Here is a 20455-nt window from a genome sequence, read left to right as displayed (position 1 = left end):
ATGACGACACAGGACTAAGTGACGTGAACATGACGTGCACATGACGTAACGCAGACTCCGTGATTTCTGGCAGCCGGCAGTGCGGCCTAGCAGCAGCCGAAAAGAAAGCTACCGCCGGCCGCACGTTGAAGGCATCTATCGGCTATTGCGGCCGTCGCTACAGTCGCTTCGATTACGTTTGCACTGGCGTTTTGCCAGCGTTACGATGGATGTCGTTCTCGAAGTCGTCAACGAAGTTCTCGCAAATAGACACCTTTTGCCATGCCTTTAGCATACCGTGTACCTTGTTACCGCTAGCGGAATACCGGGAGCCCGCCTACCGCCGGAAAACAGGCGCTGATTTGTCCCGATGCTTCAGGAGCGCGCGTAGCAGCCGGGCACGTGGCGCCATCTGGCGACGTCAAGGAGATTTGCGCATGCATTGGCTGCGCCTCAGTGATTCATAGTTTCTCGGTTCCTGGTGTTGCTAGAACCATTCGCTCTAGCAACACTGTGTTGTCCTATGATCTCATCACGCTTGTACTTGCGAGTTTGGCCTGTGGCGGCGATACCTGTATTTTGGTTCTTGCTCTTTTCTACGTTACAAGAGCTTTGTTGTCAGTATGAGTGGCGTTTTTGTAATCAGGAGCTGGTATTCTGTCGATACAAGCCAACTTCAATTTCTCCTCAGTGTCCCTTTAAGGCTAGCTTGCCATCAGCACAAAAGCGCTTTGCTGGGATGAACATAAAAGGTTGTCGTGAAGGAAAACCAGCTGCTCCCCATGGTCAGGCAGTAGTAGTAGTAGGCAGTAGTAGTTCCCTTCTAGCTGAAACGACTCCTCCAGCCACAGAAAATGCCTTCTCACTTGGCACTGAACTGGCACGTATCGCGAGGCACTTCGTGCACAGCTCTGACTATAGCAGTTTCGCAGGTATAGCCAGAAAAAAGCTCACCGGCGCAGTCAGCTACGGCATGGCCCTTGGAGGAAGGAAAAATTTCCTTCCTCGAAGGAAAAATTCGGAGGAAAAATTTTCCTTCATCCATGCGCATTGCTCTTGGCGCCGCCATGTTGTTATATCTCTATCGATAGGGCTTGCGGACCGAAATGAACGCCGGTGCTCACAATGAATATTCGGCTAGATACGAATATTCACGTCGGGTCGAATATTAGAAAGAACGCGAATACTTGGATTTCGAATCGAATACGAATATTAAAAATATAATATTCGAAATATATTCGAAAATTTCGAATATTCCCATACCCCTACACCTAAGTATTTGTATTGAGTAGCCCGACCCAATATCTTGTTATTAATGTGGTAAGGGAAGTAAGAGTTTGCTGATTTTCGAGGAAAAAGATTATTTTACGCTTGGAAACATTTAGGGTCATTAGCCATGTTCTACACCAATCATGAATTAAATCCAAGTCACTTTGAAGTGAAATGTGGTTGTCAGTACTCTTTATGGATCGGTATAAAATACAATCCTCAGCAAATATTCGTATGCGGGATGAAATGTTGCACGGCAGGTCATTTATGTAAATTAAGAAGAGTAAGGGACCAAGGACGCTTCCTTGTGGCACAGCTGACGTAACATCAGAAAGAGGAGATAAGTGATTATTAATGACTGTGAACTGTTGCCGACTCGAAAGAAAATTACGAAGCCATGACAAAGTTTGCCATGTTAGCAATACTCTTGCACCACGGACCGTCACTGCACGGATTGACAAGGTGACGATGGGAGTGCCCGCACTTTTTGCGTACGCTTTTAAATCCAGGCGTTCATATGCGAGCGAGGTATAATCACACGCATATTCACGAAGAGTGTCGCGGTGGCTCCCACTCAAGTAATTTTGCCACGGCAGGGGGCTGCCGAGCACCGCATACCCAGCCATTCTGTACAAAAGCATTTCTGAACAGGAAAGATTTGGAAGCGAAAGCTTCCCTGTGGGACCCCGTGCTTCGATCGCAGGGAGCCTGGTTCTGACCTCCAGCTGAGTTAGAGGTCAAAGCATGAAAAAGATAGAAAGAAATTTTAATCAATATCCATGACTGGGAGTCGAACCCGCGGCTGCGCGAACCGATCTCGTTTAAGGGCCGCTCAGCGAGACCACTGGGCTGTCGCTTTGTTTTTAGTTTTCTTCAAAATGGTATTTATTACAATGATGCGATGTTTTATGTACTTGAGCTATCTACACGCAGTAGCACATCATTTCCACTTGCCCTTAATGCCCGTTGCCGCGCGACAGTAGCATTCTGCATTCTCTTTCTCTTCTGTCGACAAATACAGGGCCTGTTCTGAAAGTAGTAGGACTGGTTTTTTCCTGGGCGAACGGGCGGACGAGAGGTGGTCTGCGCGTGCAGGATCGTTGAAGGGGGATGTTGGGAATGCTGGGGAAAATCGGCAGTCGGCTCTCGGCCGTTGAAGAGAGGAGGTCGCTTTTACTGTGAACCCCTGTCGAAACGTCTCGTCACGCAGAATCATCGAGCGTTTACTGGATCAGCGATACGCGATCAAATTTTGAGTAAATCTTGGTAAAACGGGCCAAGAGACTCACAAAATGATTAAAGAGGCCTACGGTGACGCTTCCATGGGTAGACCAGATGTTTTTTGAGTGACACAAGCTGTTCCGAGAAGGTAAGGAGAGTGGAGGAAGACGACTGCTCCAGACGCCCTTCGACCAGCAAACCAACGAAAATGTGTTACGAGCGAAACATTTACTTAACAGTGATCGTAGAATGAGTATCAGAATGATTGCTGATGACTTGAGCATTCCTTAAACCCAAGTTTTTGAGATCGTGACAGAAAACTTATCCATGAGGAAAGCGTGCGCGAAGTTGGTGCCGGGAGTGTTGTCAGAGGAGGAAAAGGCCAACCGGTGGATCTTCTTCATCATGTGAATGAGGAGCCCGATTTTTTGCCCAGCACAAGGCGGCAACGCTGCCTCAGCCCCCCTACAGCCTCGACTTGGTCCCGGCAGACTTTTTTCTATTCCCGAGAATAAAATCGACGCTCAAGGGGAAACATTACGGATCGGTAGAGGTGGTTCAACGGGCCGTGACGAGGGAGTTAAACAGCACTCCGGTCCAGGCGTTCCTGGAGGCGTACGAAAACTGTGAAACTCATTGGCAGCACCGTGTAGGTGCGGAAGGGTGCTACCTTGAAAAATTGTAATCGTTTGTACTATTCTCTTGAATAAATTTTGTTTAAAAAAATGAGTCCTACTACTTTCAGAACAGACCATGTATATGCACGTGCTTTACGCCTTAGTACTTTTTGTTTTCCTTTTCGAAACAAAAAACAACGAATATTGATTTTTGGGATAATAATTAAAGCTTGAGGTAACTGTTTCACTTTTCGGTGGAGGAAGGGAAGAAGGCTGGAGTGAAACGAGAGAGAGAGAGAGAAAAAGCAGTGCCGTGGGGGAGGGCTCGGAAATAATTTCGACCACAGCACACGGGCACATTTTTCACTCGTGTGCTGGGCGTTTCATTTTCGCGAGCCCTCGACTTCCCGGCACAAGAATTTCGGCTTTCGAGGCGCAGGAAACACAGCCTTTGCGGCGAGTCTGGTCGCAGTCTTCTGTAGTCCGCGTCGGTTGTCGTCGCCTCTTTTGCCTAATGCGAAGCTAGTCTGCGGGCCACAAAGAAGGCAGATCGAGAAGAGAAGTCTACAAAAACAATGTCCGCAGATAAGTTTGGTTTGTTAGAACTGCAAACTCTGCAAGGCAACGAGAGCAACATCTCTGTCCGTCAGTCAGCGCTGCCCGAACGTTTCCGAAAAAAAACATGCGACAATCTCTGTCTGGGAAAAGAGCAGATACGGGCCTCTTCACGCACGTCCATTGTGTCGGCGACATTGCTCCCGTGTGAGAGGAGCCAGCCACGAGCGAAAGTGGGCGGCCATATCATCTGCAACAGCCCTCGCTCGTAACGGCGCGCTGGGGCTAGCCTTGCCATCATTCAGCGAATCTGCGTGCAACTTCAACTGTGAGCACAATCAGCGATTCTTTCTTGTGCCTCCAAGTAGCCACCTCACCTTAAAATTTTGCAATTTCTCTGACAAATCGGCTTGCCGAAAAAGGGGATATGGAAGTGAGCTGATGAAACTTGTTCTATGCATTCAGCCAACGAGCGTTCTAGGTGATCCTCGTTAAATGCATTTGCATGTGCTGCTGAGCGGGAAGCGATGTCAGTTGAACACCGCTTGCTTGTTTCGTTTAATTTTGGGGCCACTGGTACAAGGTACAGGCGAGTTCAGCTCACTCAGCGGGCAGAAGTAACAAGCTCCGCTCATCTAGACAGCTTATGCCTGACAATAATGCGTACAGAGCAGACTGCCTTATCAGGTCTGTACAGTTTACTTAGCGTCACGCTAAGCAAACCTTCGTGTCCGAGCAAGCTCATTTATAAGGCAACCGCCGCTTTCCGTTGCAGCAAGGAACATCGAGCAGCCTTGGTTTCGGTCACGGCCGACTTTATTACTTTCACCGCAGTCCGTTCAAGGTTGAACAAACAGGTGTGGCTTTCGAAAAGAGGAGTAATACGGGGAAAGGCCGCTTCGTGTCAGCGTTTCCTTCTCCCCCCTCCGCTCCGTTTCCCCCTTCCCTCTCTGCAGCTTTGCGGGCAATACTTTCGCAACGCCAGGCCGGCGTGACGCCAAGGTACGACAGCACCACTGAGGCCTCTTCGTTCAGCCTCGCAGCAACGACGCGTGTCTCGGTGTCAACGCGCGCTTTTCAGCAGTGACAGCTCGGCGACTCACTTGCCCTTGTGTCTGAAGCGTCGTCATCTCGGTGTGTTTCAGAGACGCCGCAGAATTAGGTTTTACGATCGTTGCTTTTATTCCCTCCCTCCTCCGAGCAAAAATTCAAAGAAACGGTGAGTCGGCTTCAATATTCACGATTTGATGGGTTGAAGCTTCTTGCTTGCATTGCATAACAATTCCCACAGTGTGTCTTGCCTCCGCGTTTACGAAGCGTTCCGAAGGTCTGCAGGCAAAACGTACTCGTACGTGTCCGGAGCAGGGGACGAATTTGCGCAGCTTATGGAGTGGGTGATGAAACCAACGCACGCGAGCGTCTTTGCTTTACTCAGTGTCGAACGTTGCAGCCTCTGTATGAAGAAAAACACAGAAATGTCTTTTTCGATCTCTGAGCCAGTATCTCGCAGGTTTGTTCGTGACAAAAAAAAAAATGAAAACTGGAATGCACTTCAATAGGCGCCCACGTCTCGGATGTGCGTACGTTTCGTGAGTTGTGCTTTGGTTCATCCGTGAGAGCTGTATGAGCACCCACAGATGCATGGCAACTGTAGTGAGTCAAACTGATTTCAAGAGTTGAATGCTGTCAAAAAATTAGAGCCGGGCGAGCGCCGATAGCAACATGTATGAATGAATGTTTCCTCCTCAGACCTAGCTCTGGAAAACTTGACCAACACATAGGACAAATGAATCGCACGCATGGTAATAGGAGGTGATTCAGTGCCGTAGAAAGCACTGTCACGGCTTTCTTTATGACGTATTCTCATATCTAGTGAGTGTGCTGCAATTCGTAATGTTTTTTTTTTTCGCCTTCACGAGCTCTCAAAGAGGTGGGAGTCAGTGTGAACACGTTTTGCGGTGCCGGTAAAAAAAGAAAAACAAAAAGTGGAATGGCGTGCAGTTCAAACAGGCGCTGAAGCATATTTAAGCACTTATTAGTGTTTCAACAGTGCGGGCAACACACGTAAGCAGACATTGGAGCGAAGAGGGAACTTTAATTTTTCCATGTGCTTCGGAAATTTTGTGATTTTCTCCGCATGGGAAATTTCCCGGCACACAACCCTAAGTTTGAAACGCACCAGAAGATATTTCAGCCATGTTTCGGAACCGAAGTTATCATATAACCTAATCGTTTCAACAAATCTGAAGATATTTACGCTCCGGGTATACAGTTTCAAGTCCTTTACAAACGTTGCATCAATTCGTGGTTGTCCGAAGATCATGAGCCATCATATCGCGATATTCCAGCGGGTGATGAACTGCTGGGCTAGTCGGCTCCACATGCCTCGCTTGACCACAGAGCACAAAAGAATGAACGCGGACGGATACTAGGACACCACAAAGTGCTCACTTCAAACAAAAAAAAACATATATGTTGAGGCGATATGTCACATCCCTCCTCAACAACGGCGATGAACCTCGCATGAGTCAAAACCGCGTCACAGTCAAAATAAGCAAAGATTCTGCAAACTGGAGGAGCTCCGAAGACTAAATACGTGAACTACCTGCCCTGAAATAGCCGTTACTGGATCACTATGCGCAAGACAAGGCTCTACTTATCGCTTAACAGCTCGGATGGCGTGCCTACGCAATTGTCTTTAAGCCTTGCAATTTCGCCAGCTTCAACTATCTCCCTCGTGGTCTTCTCAGCGCACCTGGGCCAAACAATGGTTTGCTCGCAGAAAGACCGATGCTCCTTGCACTATGCACCTTGGCGGCGAGACAACAACTTGAAGGAATTGGTGAGCGCTATGTGTGTATTTCCAACTAGCCCCAGTAGTAGCTCTTTTGAGACAACAGCGTTGTTGTCATGCTCCTTGAGCATCTCATCTAAACATTTACCAGTTCGAGGGTTGTAAGCTGGGCCGCATGGCAAGGGAATCAAATAGACCACCTTAACAAACCGCTGATGATGCCTACCGGAGCAGTTTCCATTCTCAATGACGGTAGAACTGACCCTCTCGCAGATGCCTCCGGTCCACGTGTTGACCAGACATGGGCGCCCCCACGAGGGCTTCCTCACCCTCACCTCATGAGGGCGTCAATCGGTGACGTGAGGCAGGATTAGCGCACAAAAATTTGCGAGGGCGACGGTGAGGGAAGGCCGTAGTGGTGAAATTGCGAGGGGGGGGGGGGGGGGGAGGACAAGATGGACGGGTTGAGGGTGAGGGTGTGTCACAAGGATCGTGTTTAATTAAGTTTCTCATCTGGGCCGCAGCTGATTCCGGAACACGCATGGACGCAGGGAGGACAACTGAATCAGAACAGCTAAACAATTAAGAACTGGAGATTAGCGACAGGGGTAAAAATGCATCTTTTGGACGACCGTTATGTTCGACCCACACCGTTGATCCCCCTCCCCTCTCCAATCACGCCGCCCCGCACGGGCGCCTGGCCGCGGGTGCTGCTATACAAGCGATCTCTAGGGGCTACACACAGAGTTGCATGGTGGGAACTTTCACACCCTTCACACCCTTCACACACCCACACCCTTCACACCCTTCGGCACCCTGCTGATTCGCTGCTCGTAAGAGGGCAAGGGCTTTCGCGTGCCTTCGCCAGGGGTGCGGAGACTGTTTTATTTAGTGGTGTGCGATAATATTCGAAATTTTCGAATATATTTCGAATATTATATTTTTAGTATTCGTATTCGATTCGAAATCCAAGTATTCATGTTGTTTCGAATATTCGACCTGACGCGAATATTCGTATCTAGCTGAATATTCATAGTGAGCACCGGCGTTCATTTCGGTCGGCAAGCCCTTTCGACAGATACATAACATGGCGGCGCCCAGAGCAATGCGCATGGAAGAAGGAAAATTCTTCCTTGCTTCAAGTGCCGTAGCTGACTGCGCTGGTGAGCTTTTTTGTGGCTATACCTGCAAAGCTGGTATGGTCAGAGCTGTGCACGAAGTTAATTGGTTTGTTCATAGAAGGTTATGGCCATGTACTACACCAGGGTGGCCAAATCCTGTTCTGGTGAGGAAGTGCGTTGTCGGTTCTGGTCACCGAAATCAGGCCGCACTCCAAGCCTGAGTATGCAATTCCATCGACACGCGGAGTTTTTTTTTTTTAATCCGGTGGAGAATTGCCTGGCACCGGGATTCGAACCCCGGTCCTCTTGTACGCGAGGCGGATGCTCTACCTCTACGCCATCGCCATCTACAAAAATCTATACAGTAGCGAATCTAATCATCAAGTTACTGAGGGAGGCAGTCGAGCACAGCAATGGGACATCCTGCCAGTAACGAAGGAGGAAGTAAAGAAAGCCTTAGGAGCAATGCAAAGAGGGAAAGCAGCTGGTGAGGATCAGGTAACAGCAGATTTGTTGAAGGACGGAGGAGAGATTGTGCTACAAAAACTAGCCACCCTGTATACGCAATGCCTTGTGACCTCGAGAGTACCAGAAGCTTGGAAGAACGCTAATATTATCTTAATTCATAAGAAAGGAGACGTCAAGGACTTGAAGAATTACAGACCAATCAGCTTATTGTCCGTTGCCTACAAGGTATTTACTAAGGTAATCGCTAATAGAGTCAGGACAACCTTGGACTTTAGTCAACCAAATGATCAGGCAGGCTTTCGTAAAGGATACTCGACAATAGATCACATTCACACCATCAAGCAGGTGATAGAGAAATGCGCAGAATATAACCAACCCCTATATATAGCCTTCATTGATTACGAGAAAGCATTTGACTCAGTGGAAACCTCAGCTGTCATGCAGGCATTGCGGAATCAGGGTGTAGAAGAGTGCTATGTGAAAATATTGGAAGATATTTATAACGATTGCACAGCTACTGTAGTTCTCCATAAAGTCAGCAATAAAATTCCAATACGGAAAGGTGTCAGGCAGGGAGACACGATCTCGCCAATGCTCTTCACTGCCTGCTTACAGGAGGTATTCCGGGGTCTGGAATGGGAACAGTTGGGGATAAGAATTAATGGAGAATACCTGAGTAATTTGCGATTCGCACATTGCCTTGCTAAGCCACTCAGGACAAGAACTGCAAAGCATGATCAATCAGTTAGACAGGCAGAGCAGAACGGTGGGGCTAAGAATTAACATGCAGAAAACCAAAGTAATGTTCAACAGCCTAGCAAGGGAACAGCAGTTCGCCATTGGTAGCGAGGTGCTGGAAGTAGTAAGAGAATATGTCTACTTAGGGCAGGTAGTGACCGCAGATCCGGATCATGAGAGATAAATAACTAGAAGAATAAGAATGGGGTGGAGCGCATATGGCAGGTTCTCTCAGATCATGAATGGTAGCTTACCAATATCCCTGAAGAGAAAAGTATACAACAGCTGTATCCTACCGGTACTCACCTATGGGGCAGAAACGTGGAGGCTAACAAAGAGGGTTCAGCTTAAGTTAAGAACAACGCAGCGAGCTATGGAAAGGAAAATGATAGGTGTAACGTTAAGAGATCGAAAGCGGGCGGAGTGGGTGAGGGAACAAACGCGGGTTAACGACATCTTAGTTGAAATCAAGAGGAAGAAATGGGCTTGGGCAGGGCATGTAATGCGAAGGCAAGATAACCACTGGTCCTTAAGGGTAACGGAGTGGATTCCAAGAGAAAGCAAACGTAGCAGGGGACGGCAGAAAGTTAGGTGGGCGGATGAGATTAAGAAGTTTGCGGGGATACAGTGGCGGCAACTGACAAAGGACAGGGTTAATTGGAGAGACATGGGAGAGGCCTTTGCCCTGCAGTGGGTGTAGTCAGGCTGATGATGATGATGCACGAAGTACCTCGCAATACGTGCCAGGTCAGTGCGAAGTGAGAGGGTATTTTCTGTGCCTGGAGGAGTCGTTTCCGCTAGAAGGGAACTACTTCTGCCTGACCATGTGGAGCAGCCGGTTTTCCTTCACGACAACCTTTTATGTTCATCCCAGCAACGCGCTTTTGTGCTGATGGCAAGCTAGCCTTAATCAATGCTGTGTACTAGCCATCTTCTCTGATATTTCCACTCTTTTAAGAATAATGTTCGAGACTTTGGTACTTTTTGTGCAGCCACAGACACCTCTGGTGTTCATTTAATAATCGATAGTTGAGCTGTAATGTTCTTGGGTGCTCAAATAAATGTTTTGTAGTGGTTAAATGCGTCGGTCCTTGATTATTCGATATTCGATTCGATATTCGGAACCAAGTATTCGTATTCGATTCGTATTCGAAAAATCTGATATTCGCACACCCCTAGTTTTATTACTTGGGGCTCCCATTGGTCCACCACTTCTTTTTGTGTTATCCAAGCAAATGTCAAACGAGACGTATACCGAGCTTAAGCTCGATCGCCTTGCGCAGTTCACGAATTAGAGAGCATGCTATGGGATTGAAACTTTCTTCACAGCTAAAGCTACAATTTTATTGTCTGCTTCACGTTACCGTGCCTGTAAACCGAATTTGGGAGAAATAAGTTGCGATGTATATCAACAAAAAAAAAACCTACGTATGCTCCAAGTGGTTGACCGATTTTTGGTCAAGTGCTTCTTGGAGGTGTTATATTTCCTTGAGGATGAGACTCAGCGCCAGCCTTTCCGCGCCCGTGCGGGGCGGCGTGATGGGGAGGGGGGGATGAATAGCCTATAGTCAACATCCTACCGCACAAGGAGTACCGTCTACGGGGTAGGTCGGACAGAACGGTCGTCCAAAAGATGTGCTGGTACGCCGCTAGAGAGCAGTTCTTGTTTAGTTGTTTTGATTTAGTCGTCCTGCCTGCGCCCATGCGTGTTCTGAAATCAGCTGCGGACCAGACGATCTGCCAAAGACATACCCTGAGGAAGAATAGCATCTGGCGTTAAAGAGGCGATTGATACCCATGGTGTTCTGCCTTTTCTGAACAACGGCCGATGTTTGAGCCAGCGGGTTCTTTGAGTTACTAAACATTCTCCGTTTGAGAAGGGAGCATATTTGTTCAGCGAAACGGAATGGGTATGCAGTCCTGCACTTCCGCCGTTCTGAGCGCAACCACAGAGCGCTCTTGTGGAAGGAGAATCTGGTGCCAACCTGAGTCGCATAACTTTTCTTGCATGAGTTTAGTTCGCGAATGACAGAGCATTCCTTCAAGCGTGTATAGCTACATGGTATAATAAAAATTTAGGGTCACTGACCAAGTCAAAGTTTACTTAAACGTACCGACGTTTCGGAAGCCCAACGGCTTCCTTGTTCACAATCTATAGATTGTGAACAGATTGTGAACAAGGAAGCCGTTGTGAACAGATTGTAAACAAAGAAGCCGTAGGGCTTCCGAAACGTCAGTACGTTAAAATTAAACTTTGACTTGGTCAGTGACCCTATATTTTTTATTATGTCTCCACCTGACCAGACAATGTTTCGTCGAACTCTTGACTATAGTTACATGGTGCGAAAAATATAATTTCTACCCTAAGGACGGGTGTTCACCTGTTCAGAACTCTGTATTCTAAGCCACCTCTTCCATTCCTTTTCTTGCTCTTAGTAGCCGCAGCTAGGCTTTCAGTAAAAAAGCACCTCGACACATACTGGAGATACTGAACAGCTCTGAACATATTTAATCGTGTTTCTTGCTTTAACGAGGAGGATCCAGATGCAGGACACAGAAATCCTAACCTCAGACACTTCAACTTTGTGCGAGATGAGTGCGAGCCGCTGGAACGGAAATGCACGACTGCGCGCTGAGCCATCACAGAACCTGGCCTCTAAGATCGGGATGCGTTTTTCAAAGCTGTGTTCTTGGAGGATACAGCGTTGTCTTATTGCGCATTTTTATCGTCTCCACTCGTGTGCCGAGGACTCAACTTTCTCATGTCGGAAACTCTTCAAGCAGGACATGTAATTTGAGCTCGCGTTATATTCATTGCAACCTTGCATTCAATGGCAAGGTCCCACTTCACTCAAGCGACTGCGTTTTCTACTCATTCGGAATATTTTATTCCCGTAGCACTGTGAGACACGACGCCCTGCCGCAAGCACCTTACCGTGAAGGCCGCAACCATCGCGAGTCCTTCAGTGTTTTGAAATTTTTCGAGCGATTCTTATTTCAGTCACGGATTCCGCGGACATGCCTATCTTTTTCCGCTTTCATTGAAAACATAAGGAGAGTGAGAATCATTCCTCTAATAACAGTTCACTTATCACGTAGAGTTTCAGAGGGGCACGGCAAAATAAAATAACACACCAAACGCAGTAATAGCCGCCCCGTCAGTACGCGGTTTAGTTTTGCTTTCCATCTAAGAAGTTGTAATAAACTGGTGCCAAAATAAAATGCCGATCCTTAACTGCCTACATCGAGTATTTTCCGCAACGCACATTTTGCCGCGTAATCGTGTCACGCAGCTTCCTAATAATCTTGAAGGGCACACCTTCTGTGTACAGATATTAGTTTGGGCTTAAAAAAGAAATAAGAAAAAAGTGCCCTGCCCGCACCGTCATACGACACAACACCTTCTGTGGACAGGGCGAATTCATTACTGCTGGCTATACTCGAGGTAAAACACGAAAGCTCCAGGATCAAGAACGGCGCTCTTTCAATGATCTCAAGCCAAAAAAAAATCAGGATCAAACGAAGGAAGGAAAAAATTATAGGGTTTTAAAGTATTTAAAGCGAGTAGACGTGCGAATGCATGTGTTTAGCCTGATTGGCTCAATGTTTTTATTTTCTCGGTCGTGTCGTCGGCCCGTCTATCGACACGACATTACACTCGGGCTAAGCTCTGATCGAGGTTAAGCTGGCCTGATCTGCTCGCACCGCATATGGAAGTTGATGAAGAAGAAGATGTGCGATGCACAGCGCGAGAATGCGTTGCAGTTTAACACGGGTCGTGATCAGGTGCGGCGATAGCACAGTGCTCCCGTGCAGTGGCCAGCAGAGCTGCTTGCTTGCTTGCTCGCTCGTTCATAAACGGATTACTAACAGGTAGCGAGCTTCTATAAAATCTGGATTCTGCTCCGTATGAGAAGCTTCTTTCACTGAATGTCAATGACCCGTTTACAATTCGAAGATCATCGGATGTCATATGTTACCTAAAAAACAAGGAACAAAAGTCCGAGAACCTGCGTGCTTTCCCTTTGGATGTTGTAGATTTGTTCTATTCTATTCCCCAATCAGAACTGTTGCGCGCCGTACGACATCCTATCGAGGAATCAGCTGCATTCGCTTTTCAAAAGTCGACGGGTTTAACGATTGATAACTGCTTCGAAGTTCTTAATTTTTACATTGCATCAAAATTTGTTAATTTTAACGGGCAGATTTTTCTTCAAAAGGAAGGAATATGTATTGGTTCTTGCCCGGCTCCTATTTTGAGAGATGTGTTTTTTGGGCCACTGCTACAAGCACATAAGCGAACGCTGATATAATTCCGCCCCTGATAGGGCGTTCAGGAATATGGACGACTAACCTGTCGTTGTGAAGTCGGTGAAAAGTGAGCAAAGAAATAATGCTGTTAAAGATGTGATTCAGGTGTTAGAGCGATGTGCCACGGTCTGAAGTCTACAAGCGAGGACCCTCAGAAGTGCGAGCTGCAGTAGCTCGATGTTTGCTGGATTTTGTACGAAGGGAATGTTTGCTTGGTGTATCAGCCTCGAACTAAAAAAGACATTTTGAAATATGATTTCGACCATTCTAAGGTAGTGAAGAGGGGGATTGTCCTGAATTGCGTACGAGCGGCCCTCAACAAGTCGTGCCAGCATCAAGTTTCGACGAATGTGCACATACAGGTACGGGGCTTTAATAAGGCAAGTTTCCATTAGGAAACCATAGCGTCAGTTGTGGAAAGCCTCGTGAAAGAGGTAAACTCTGGAAGGGGCAAAAAAAAGGTTCCCCAGATTAGGAGGCCAGCGGTAATACCTTATATTCATAATGTTTTGCACCGGCTATAAAAAAAAGTGGCCGAAAAGTGCTGAGCCGTCAACATGCCAAATCAGCAACCCGGGTGCACACGGAAGAATGCACTCGTTTCGCCATATGCAGAAAAGGAGTGGTTTACGAGGTTCCTCTCTCGTGCAAGAAATGCTAGGTCGGCCAAACTGGCAGATGCTTAAACGACAAGTTGATGGAGCACCGACGGGATGTGGTACAAGCTGTTGCGGCGGCTGTTCACTTTCCGGAACATTGCAAAACACGCAAAGGAAGCAAGCCACACTTCAACGCCGCACGCACTTGTGGTAAAGGAAGAACGCAACTTTGCAGGGAAATGGTAGTGGCCTACTGCACACAAAAGAAAGGCGATAAGTCTATGAGCACACCTTCTGCAACCTTATCACAGAAACAAATTGCTTACTTGGATTCCTGTTCACGCGCGGTACACGTGTGCTAGCGTCCACTCACGTTGCTGTTGTAATGCTCCCCCCCCCCCCCCCCTCATGGTTTTCTGTATATAAATGTCTTTCCGCAGTGAAGAATTAGTTGAAGTCCAGCAATTGTCCTGTGTACCTCATCTCTGCCCTCGTCTCGTATACGCTGGTGCTCGTTTAAGATGAATCACCAAATCGCCCAACTTTCTGCGTTATTCGAGTATTAGCCTACCCGTAAGAGCTGCATTCATTATCCCCGTTGGCAGCTGCTGTTATCTGGCTTTCCAAATTTCACGCACCGTTGCATGCTGCCCGCCGTGTCATTTGAGCCCAACCCTGTCCGGTTCCCTGTTACTTCCATCTCGTTGCCTAAGATGTATTGGAAACTATCAGTGCATACTGACCATGTCGTCCGGCAAGACGTGACTGCACTGAAGCACGGTTGAACTGTAACCCTCCGACCCGCTTCCAGCATTTATTTCATTCACGCGGAGTCTGTGTGGCTTCCCGTCCTTCCCTTACAAAAACATTTTAGAAAGTCTATAGAGTGTCTATAGACTTCTGTCTATAAGATCTGTAGACTGTCTATAGACAACCCTCTACAGGCAATACAAATACCATAGACAGTCTATAGACAATCTATAGATTTATGGCCATACACTTTTGGTAGATTTTCGTCTATAGACAGTCTATAGATTATTAATAGACAAAAAGCAATATCTACTGGAAGTCAATAGAGTCAATAAGAAGTCTATATACTGTCTATAGACCATTTTATAAGGGTTTGCAGGAACATTATTCGTTAAGGCCACCGAATCTGCCCCGCGTGATCTCTCTGGGTGGGTAAGCGACACGGTGATCAGTGTGAGAATTCGAATTCAAGAGTTGAGTGTACTACACCGTCTTTGTCATTAAACTTAAAAGCTTTTTGTGGTCCTTAAGAGGACGCTGCCGGCAAGTCGAATCAATTTTTGTCCTCAGCTAAATATTTATTCCGTGGCTCTTCCTGGGTATGTCAATTTTTTGTCCGGCAGCTGAGTGCTGAGAGAATTGCATTAAAATTTCCTGCGACTTGGTTCACACTCATGGCGTGTGCAGTCGCCGTCAAAAGTAAATGGAAGGCGACTTTGTCAAAAAAAATTTAATTTCTTTAAATATAAAGCATAATGGTCCATGTTTGTTGGTGCACAGTGCAATTCGCACAATCATTCGCAGTCTGCAGAAATGTTGATGCATGAATTGAGCGGGCAATGATTAAATTTTTTTCGGTAATACTGCCTTCATTTACTTCTGACGGCACCTGTACATTACTGAAAATTAATCCATGATCGCTGTTTTGAAATGAATGACGATGTAGCCTAGCCTCCGAGATCTCGCCAGAAGAAAACAAAAAGTTGAAGCTCAGCGGAGTTTCCTTGTGAAACAGGCCGATGATTTGGTGACACGTCTATTTCATTTTTTGTGCTTCCCTAGCTTATAAAAGCTCTGTTTTTAATTTAAGAAGCGCATTTGTCGTTACAACGCGGTACAATATCGGTACAAGCCAACTTCAGTTTATGCCCCCGTAAGCGCAACAGACGAGTGCAAATAGTTTAACTGTGTGTCAACTTATACGCTGAATGCAATTTATGCACATACGTAAACGTTACACAATATAACAGATAATATCATTACTTTTTTGTCATTCTCCACTAACCATGCATAGTTTCTGTTTCTTCTTTTCTTTATTTGTTATGAGCGTAATGAGACAGCCTGGCTATTTAACCGCCAACACGGCACAAGAGCAATGGCAGGTGGTAATAAAGGCTTGCTTTAGCATTATATTAGGTACCGTCATTTTTTAGGGTTATAGGACTGCAGCATATTTTTCCTCCCAATATATTATGAAAAATGTGAAGGATTCTATGCTGCATTCAAATATTAAACAATAAAAGGTGATGTCACGTGCCTTCTAGCAGCCGCCGTTGCACAGTGGTTATGGTGCTCGGCTGCTGACCCGAAAGACGCGGGTTCGATCCCGGCCGCGGCGGCTGAATTTCGATGGAGGCGAAATGTTAGAGACCCGTGTACTGTGCGATGTCATTGCAAGTCAGAAGAACCCCAGGTGGTCGAGTTTTCGGAGCACTTCACTACGGCGTCCCTCATAGCCTGAATCTTTTTGGGACATTGAACCTGATAAACCAAACCATATAAAACCTGCTTCCTTCGGCGTTGAGCCCCATTCTGTAACATACAGGCGAGAACATTTTTCATATTTCTGTAAATATGAAAAACTTGCAACTTTTAACAACAATGGATTTTTAGAGAAAGGAGAGGGAAGAGTATTTTTCACTATTTTCCCCATTCAAAGAGTCTCAGCTCCTTTAACGTCACGACCTTTTTTTATTTTTTATGTTCTCTTAAATCGATCTCGCTGCCTTCTTTTCTCTCCTCTCACTTGAATTTCTCTTCCAGAAAACATCGAGAAATTCATTTCCTAATTTGCATAATATTATAATATTCTTTCAAAAAAAGTGCGCGTCTGCGTGGTTCGTTCTGAAACACTTGAGTAAATCAGTTCTATTGTCACGTAAAAGCTTGCGTAAAAGATGCGCCAAGACACAGGCGGCGAAGCGCCTCTCCACAGGGGCGCCGTGATAAAAACAAGGCAACAGCACGCCCGCAGAGCTACCAGTTCTGATTACGGGAACATATATACGTGAGTTGGTGGGGTTCTTCGAGCTCCGCAGTGTCAGTTTCATCCAACGGTCCAACGTGTGTATCGTGCTCGCTTCGTACTCAATATCGGAACGAAAATGCGTCAAACACTATTCCGCGTACGTGCGGCGCCACTCTGACGCAGGAGAAATGCATGCAGATCAATTGCATCTTAGCAGGTAGTTGTCGCGACTTTGCACTCGAACCATATCTTCTATCCCTTTTCTGGTCCTTTTCTTTTTGTGCCCGACCAACGTTAAGCGGGTGACCGCTGCAGTGCACCAGGTTTCCTATTGTACTGAAAAATTATTCGATTGCTGGCCTACATAAACGACTGACAGAACAAATTTCCTGCGGCCACCTGCTTTCAGAAAGCCACCTTAACAAAAAAAATAATAGATAAGCGACTTTACTTAGACCTTCTTGCTTTAGGTAAAAACATTGGAATAGGGCAGGGATCCTGTAATTATTGTGGTAGGCACGCATCGATGCAAACCAACGATATGGCTGTGTAGGATGAAGGAAGCGACATCGTGTGCGGTAGCAAATTGTAGAACCGACGTCTCTACGTAACGCGCGAAATGATCAACGGCCATGATCCAGCGGTTTTTAGCCGAAGTGGTTGGAAGCGGGCCATAAAGATCAATGCCGACGTGGTCAAAGAGTCGGCCAGGGCAGGGTAACGGCTGCGGCGGAGCGACGGCGGGGCCGGGGGGGGGGGGGGGGGGGGGTTCTTCTTGTACAGGGCGGTCATGTACAGCGTGCCACATTGGCAGGCTGTACATGACCGAATGTACAGCCTGTCATTACCCCCCTCTCCGTTACCCTTAAGGACCAACGGTTATCTTCCCTTCGCATTACATGCCCTGCCCAAGCACATTCCTTCCTCTTGATTTCGACAAGGATATCATTAAACACGTTTTTACTCTCCCAAACTCTGCCCGCTTCCGATCTCTTAACTTTACCCCTACCATTTTTTGCCATAGCTCGCTGCGTTGTCCTAAAAACGATTTGGACACTGCGGACTTTGATCCCGCACGCTTGGTGCCGCCCTTGTAAATCTTTCCCCAATAGGAGTCTCATTCCGCTTCATTTTTACTTTATTTTCTGATTTTAGCATGGAATGACACTCCGACACAAAACCAAGCTTTTTTTTGGCCGCAACAAGTAGGACTCCGAAGATTTACACTATTTTGGAGTTCCCTTGCATCAGTATCGTAATGGTATGTCTCACTGTGATTCCCACATCTCCACAGTCAGGCGACAAAAGCAGGCTTGGATGTGTAGGGAGGAGCTGTCCCTATTTGCACGAGCACAAGTTTGCAATATCTTCTTGGTTTCGAAGCTTGCCTATGTCATGCAGGTGTTGCATTGTGCAAGGAGAAAAGTATAGGAAATGCACAGAATTTTGGCGACGTTTGTGTGGCGCTCTCAACAGGAGCCCATGCGTCGAGACAGTTAGTTTCTCCCTCTGGAAGCAGATGGCGCGGGTCTTCATCGCTTGTTTGTTCATCAGTTTCTTCCGAGGTTTTTCTGGTTTAAAACAGCAAACAATCCCTTCCCCCTAGCTGTGTTTAACAGACGATGAAGTGCCCATTTGCCTGTACTGTTTGCGACCACTGATCATAAGAGAGTGGGGCCTTTGTGGGGTTTTCTTAAGGATGTCGCCGACACGTTCAACTTCCTCAGTGTACCGTTTTCCTTAGAATTCATATGCAGTATATTCAGAGGGCAGATGACAAAAGTTCTGATTGAGACGTTATTTACAGTGTATTAAATGGATGTGTGTTCAATCGGCCACAAAGACTTTCCTTTTTTAAACTTCACAAGTCAACCGTTTCCTGTCAGAAACGTGGCTTCGTGAGAAAGAGACCTTTGTGCCATGGTCTGTGAACTGTCGCTTGTGTCAGCAGCCAGGAACTATTCATCATTGCTTTGTGTTTTGTCATGATGCCATGTTTTTTTTTATGGGGGGGGGGGGAGGGGGAATTCTTCAACCGACTATCAAAACAGACATTGATATTACACCGTATGGTTAGATTATTGCCTACAATGGAAAGTTCTAGGGTTCCATGTGCTGTTTTAGTGCTCATGGGACTATTTAGCCTGAGGAAGAGCCACATGACAGATCGCTACGCAGAGCCGCAGTTAACTTTTCGTAAACGTCGGAAGGCCTGTTTTGGCTGGTCGGATGCTCGTCGCGAGCGACGAATGACGATGGCACGTTGGTCGATGATCGTGTACCCGGCGGTTAGCAGTACGAAGAGCACTTCACGTCTTCGTCCGCTCATCCGGCGACACGTTGCCGGTTGGGGCAGCAACTCGAATTTCTTTACAAACAAAACTGATTTATTAACACGGGACAGAAATACAATGCAGTGAGAGAAAAGGCAGTTTAAAAATAAAGGCTGTTTAAAAACAGCCGAGACTGAGACTCGACGCTCGCCTCCTAACTCTTTGTTTGCAGCTGGTTTTAAACCCTTCGATAATTGGGCGGAGCTTTGCTAAATCTACTTTCGCTCAGTTTCGACCAATAGCAATGTAATGGCACTATACATACAAGTTGGCGGAGCGTAGGGCTCGCCAGAGCCCGACTCATTGGACCCCGCACTTCTTGGAACGTGCAGGGCGCGCGGTTTCGCATATGCTTCTCGCTGCATCTGCAACCCATCGAGTCCCCCCGCACCGGATTTACTGTCACTGCTGCCAGTAAATAGAACTCCACCGCTTAGCTGGACAGTCGGGTGGTTTGAGAAGTTGCCGACCTTAATGACCCCCCCCCCCCCCCCCCCCCTCTTTTTAAGAGCTTATCCCTCCTAAACGGAAAAAAGGTTGCCGGCCCTTTGCGACCCTGACAACGCCGTTCGTGGTCTCACTCCCCATTTCCCACGGCCTTGGACAGCGTCCTAGCGGGGCAGATCTGACCGGTTTTTGGACATTATTAACATATAAGTGACGCTACGGCGGAGAAATTGCCAGCAGAATAAGAAAGGCTAATTCCACCTGTAGCATACAACTCAACTCCGAAGCGCGCGACGCGCTGTCGTTACTCTAGCCCCTCCAAACTTCCCACGGATAAGCAGTTCCCGGCGAAAGGGGAAACGAGTGACCTGCGCCGTAGGCTTGTAACAGCCGTCACTGTCATCGAAGTGCCTGTGTTCGGATAGCAGTGTGCTATGGTGCTGGGGCATATGCTGTGAAGGATCGAACTCCTACCTGGGTGCCTTTTCATCTGTGCATGTTTGTAGTTCCCAGAATTCTGATGTGCGGGCAAAGTGAGAGCGGAGTGCTGGTGTGGCTGTGTATGGGAGGTTGCGGGATGCGACCTGGTTAAGTGGGGCTTGACGCCGGTGAGGTTGGATGTACCTCCAGGCAATAAAAGAACAACTGGCGATAGCCTAGTGGCCTCGCGAAGCGTCTTGTGAAGCTGATCTGTCCGCGCCTCCACGGGTTCGACTTCGAGCCGTGAATGTGATTTCTTTTTCTGCGTCTTTTTTCTATCTGGGCACATTTTGATCTTGCCCCAGGTAGAAGGTCAAATTCAGACAGCGGACAGGCCACGTGGTATTGAGCGGGTTGGAGTATCGAGTATAGCTATTGCTCTAAAACTCGTGTTCGCACTGCGCCCTTGTTCACGTCCCATGCTTCTTCGTTTTCTAGTGCTGGGTTTGCTTGCCACCAAATCCTGCAGCTAGATTGGGCTGATGCGAGCACTTAGACCAAGTCCTAGAGAGCAAAGCCTCCGGC

General features: G+C 47.2%; 1 protein-coding gene across 3 annotated transcripts in view; it reads left to right on the top strand.

Moving 5' to 3' along the window:
• The first annotated feature begins 3833 nt into the window (after positions 1–3833).
• Positions 3834–20455, top strand: part of LOC149367737 (steroid 17-alpha-hydroxylase/17,20 lyase-like) — a 64026-nt gene continuing 47404 nt past the window's right edge. For 2 of the 3 annotated variants that reach the window (XM_089567405.1, XM_089567403.1), the window contains exons 1-2: positions 3834–3969; positions 4598–4860. The gene's annotated coding sequence lies outside the window, so the exon portion shown is untranslated. The remainder of the gene's footprint in view (positions 3970–4597; positions 4861–20455) is intronic. The other variant, XM_089567404.1, reaches the window with a different exon arrangement.

Source organism: Amblyomma mixtum, chromosome 1 (genome assembly GCF_055824585.1).
Source record: "Amblyomma mixtum isolate Tamu chromosome 1, ASM5582458v1, whole genome shotgun sequence".
NCBI lineage: Eukaryota > Metazoa > Arthropoda > Arachnida > Ixodida > Ixodidae > Amblyomma > Amblyomma mixtum.
This window is presented reverse-complemented; position numbering and strand designations above follow the sequence as displayed.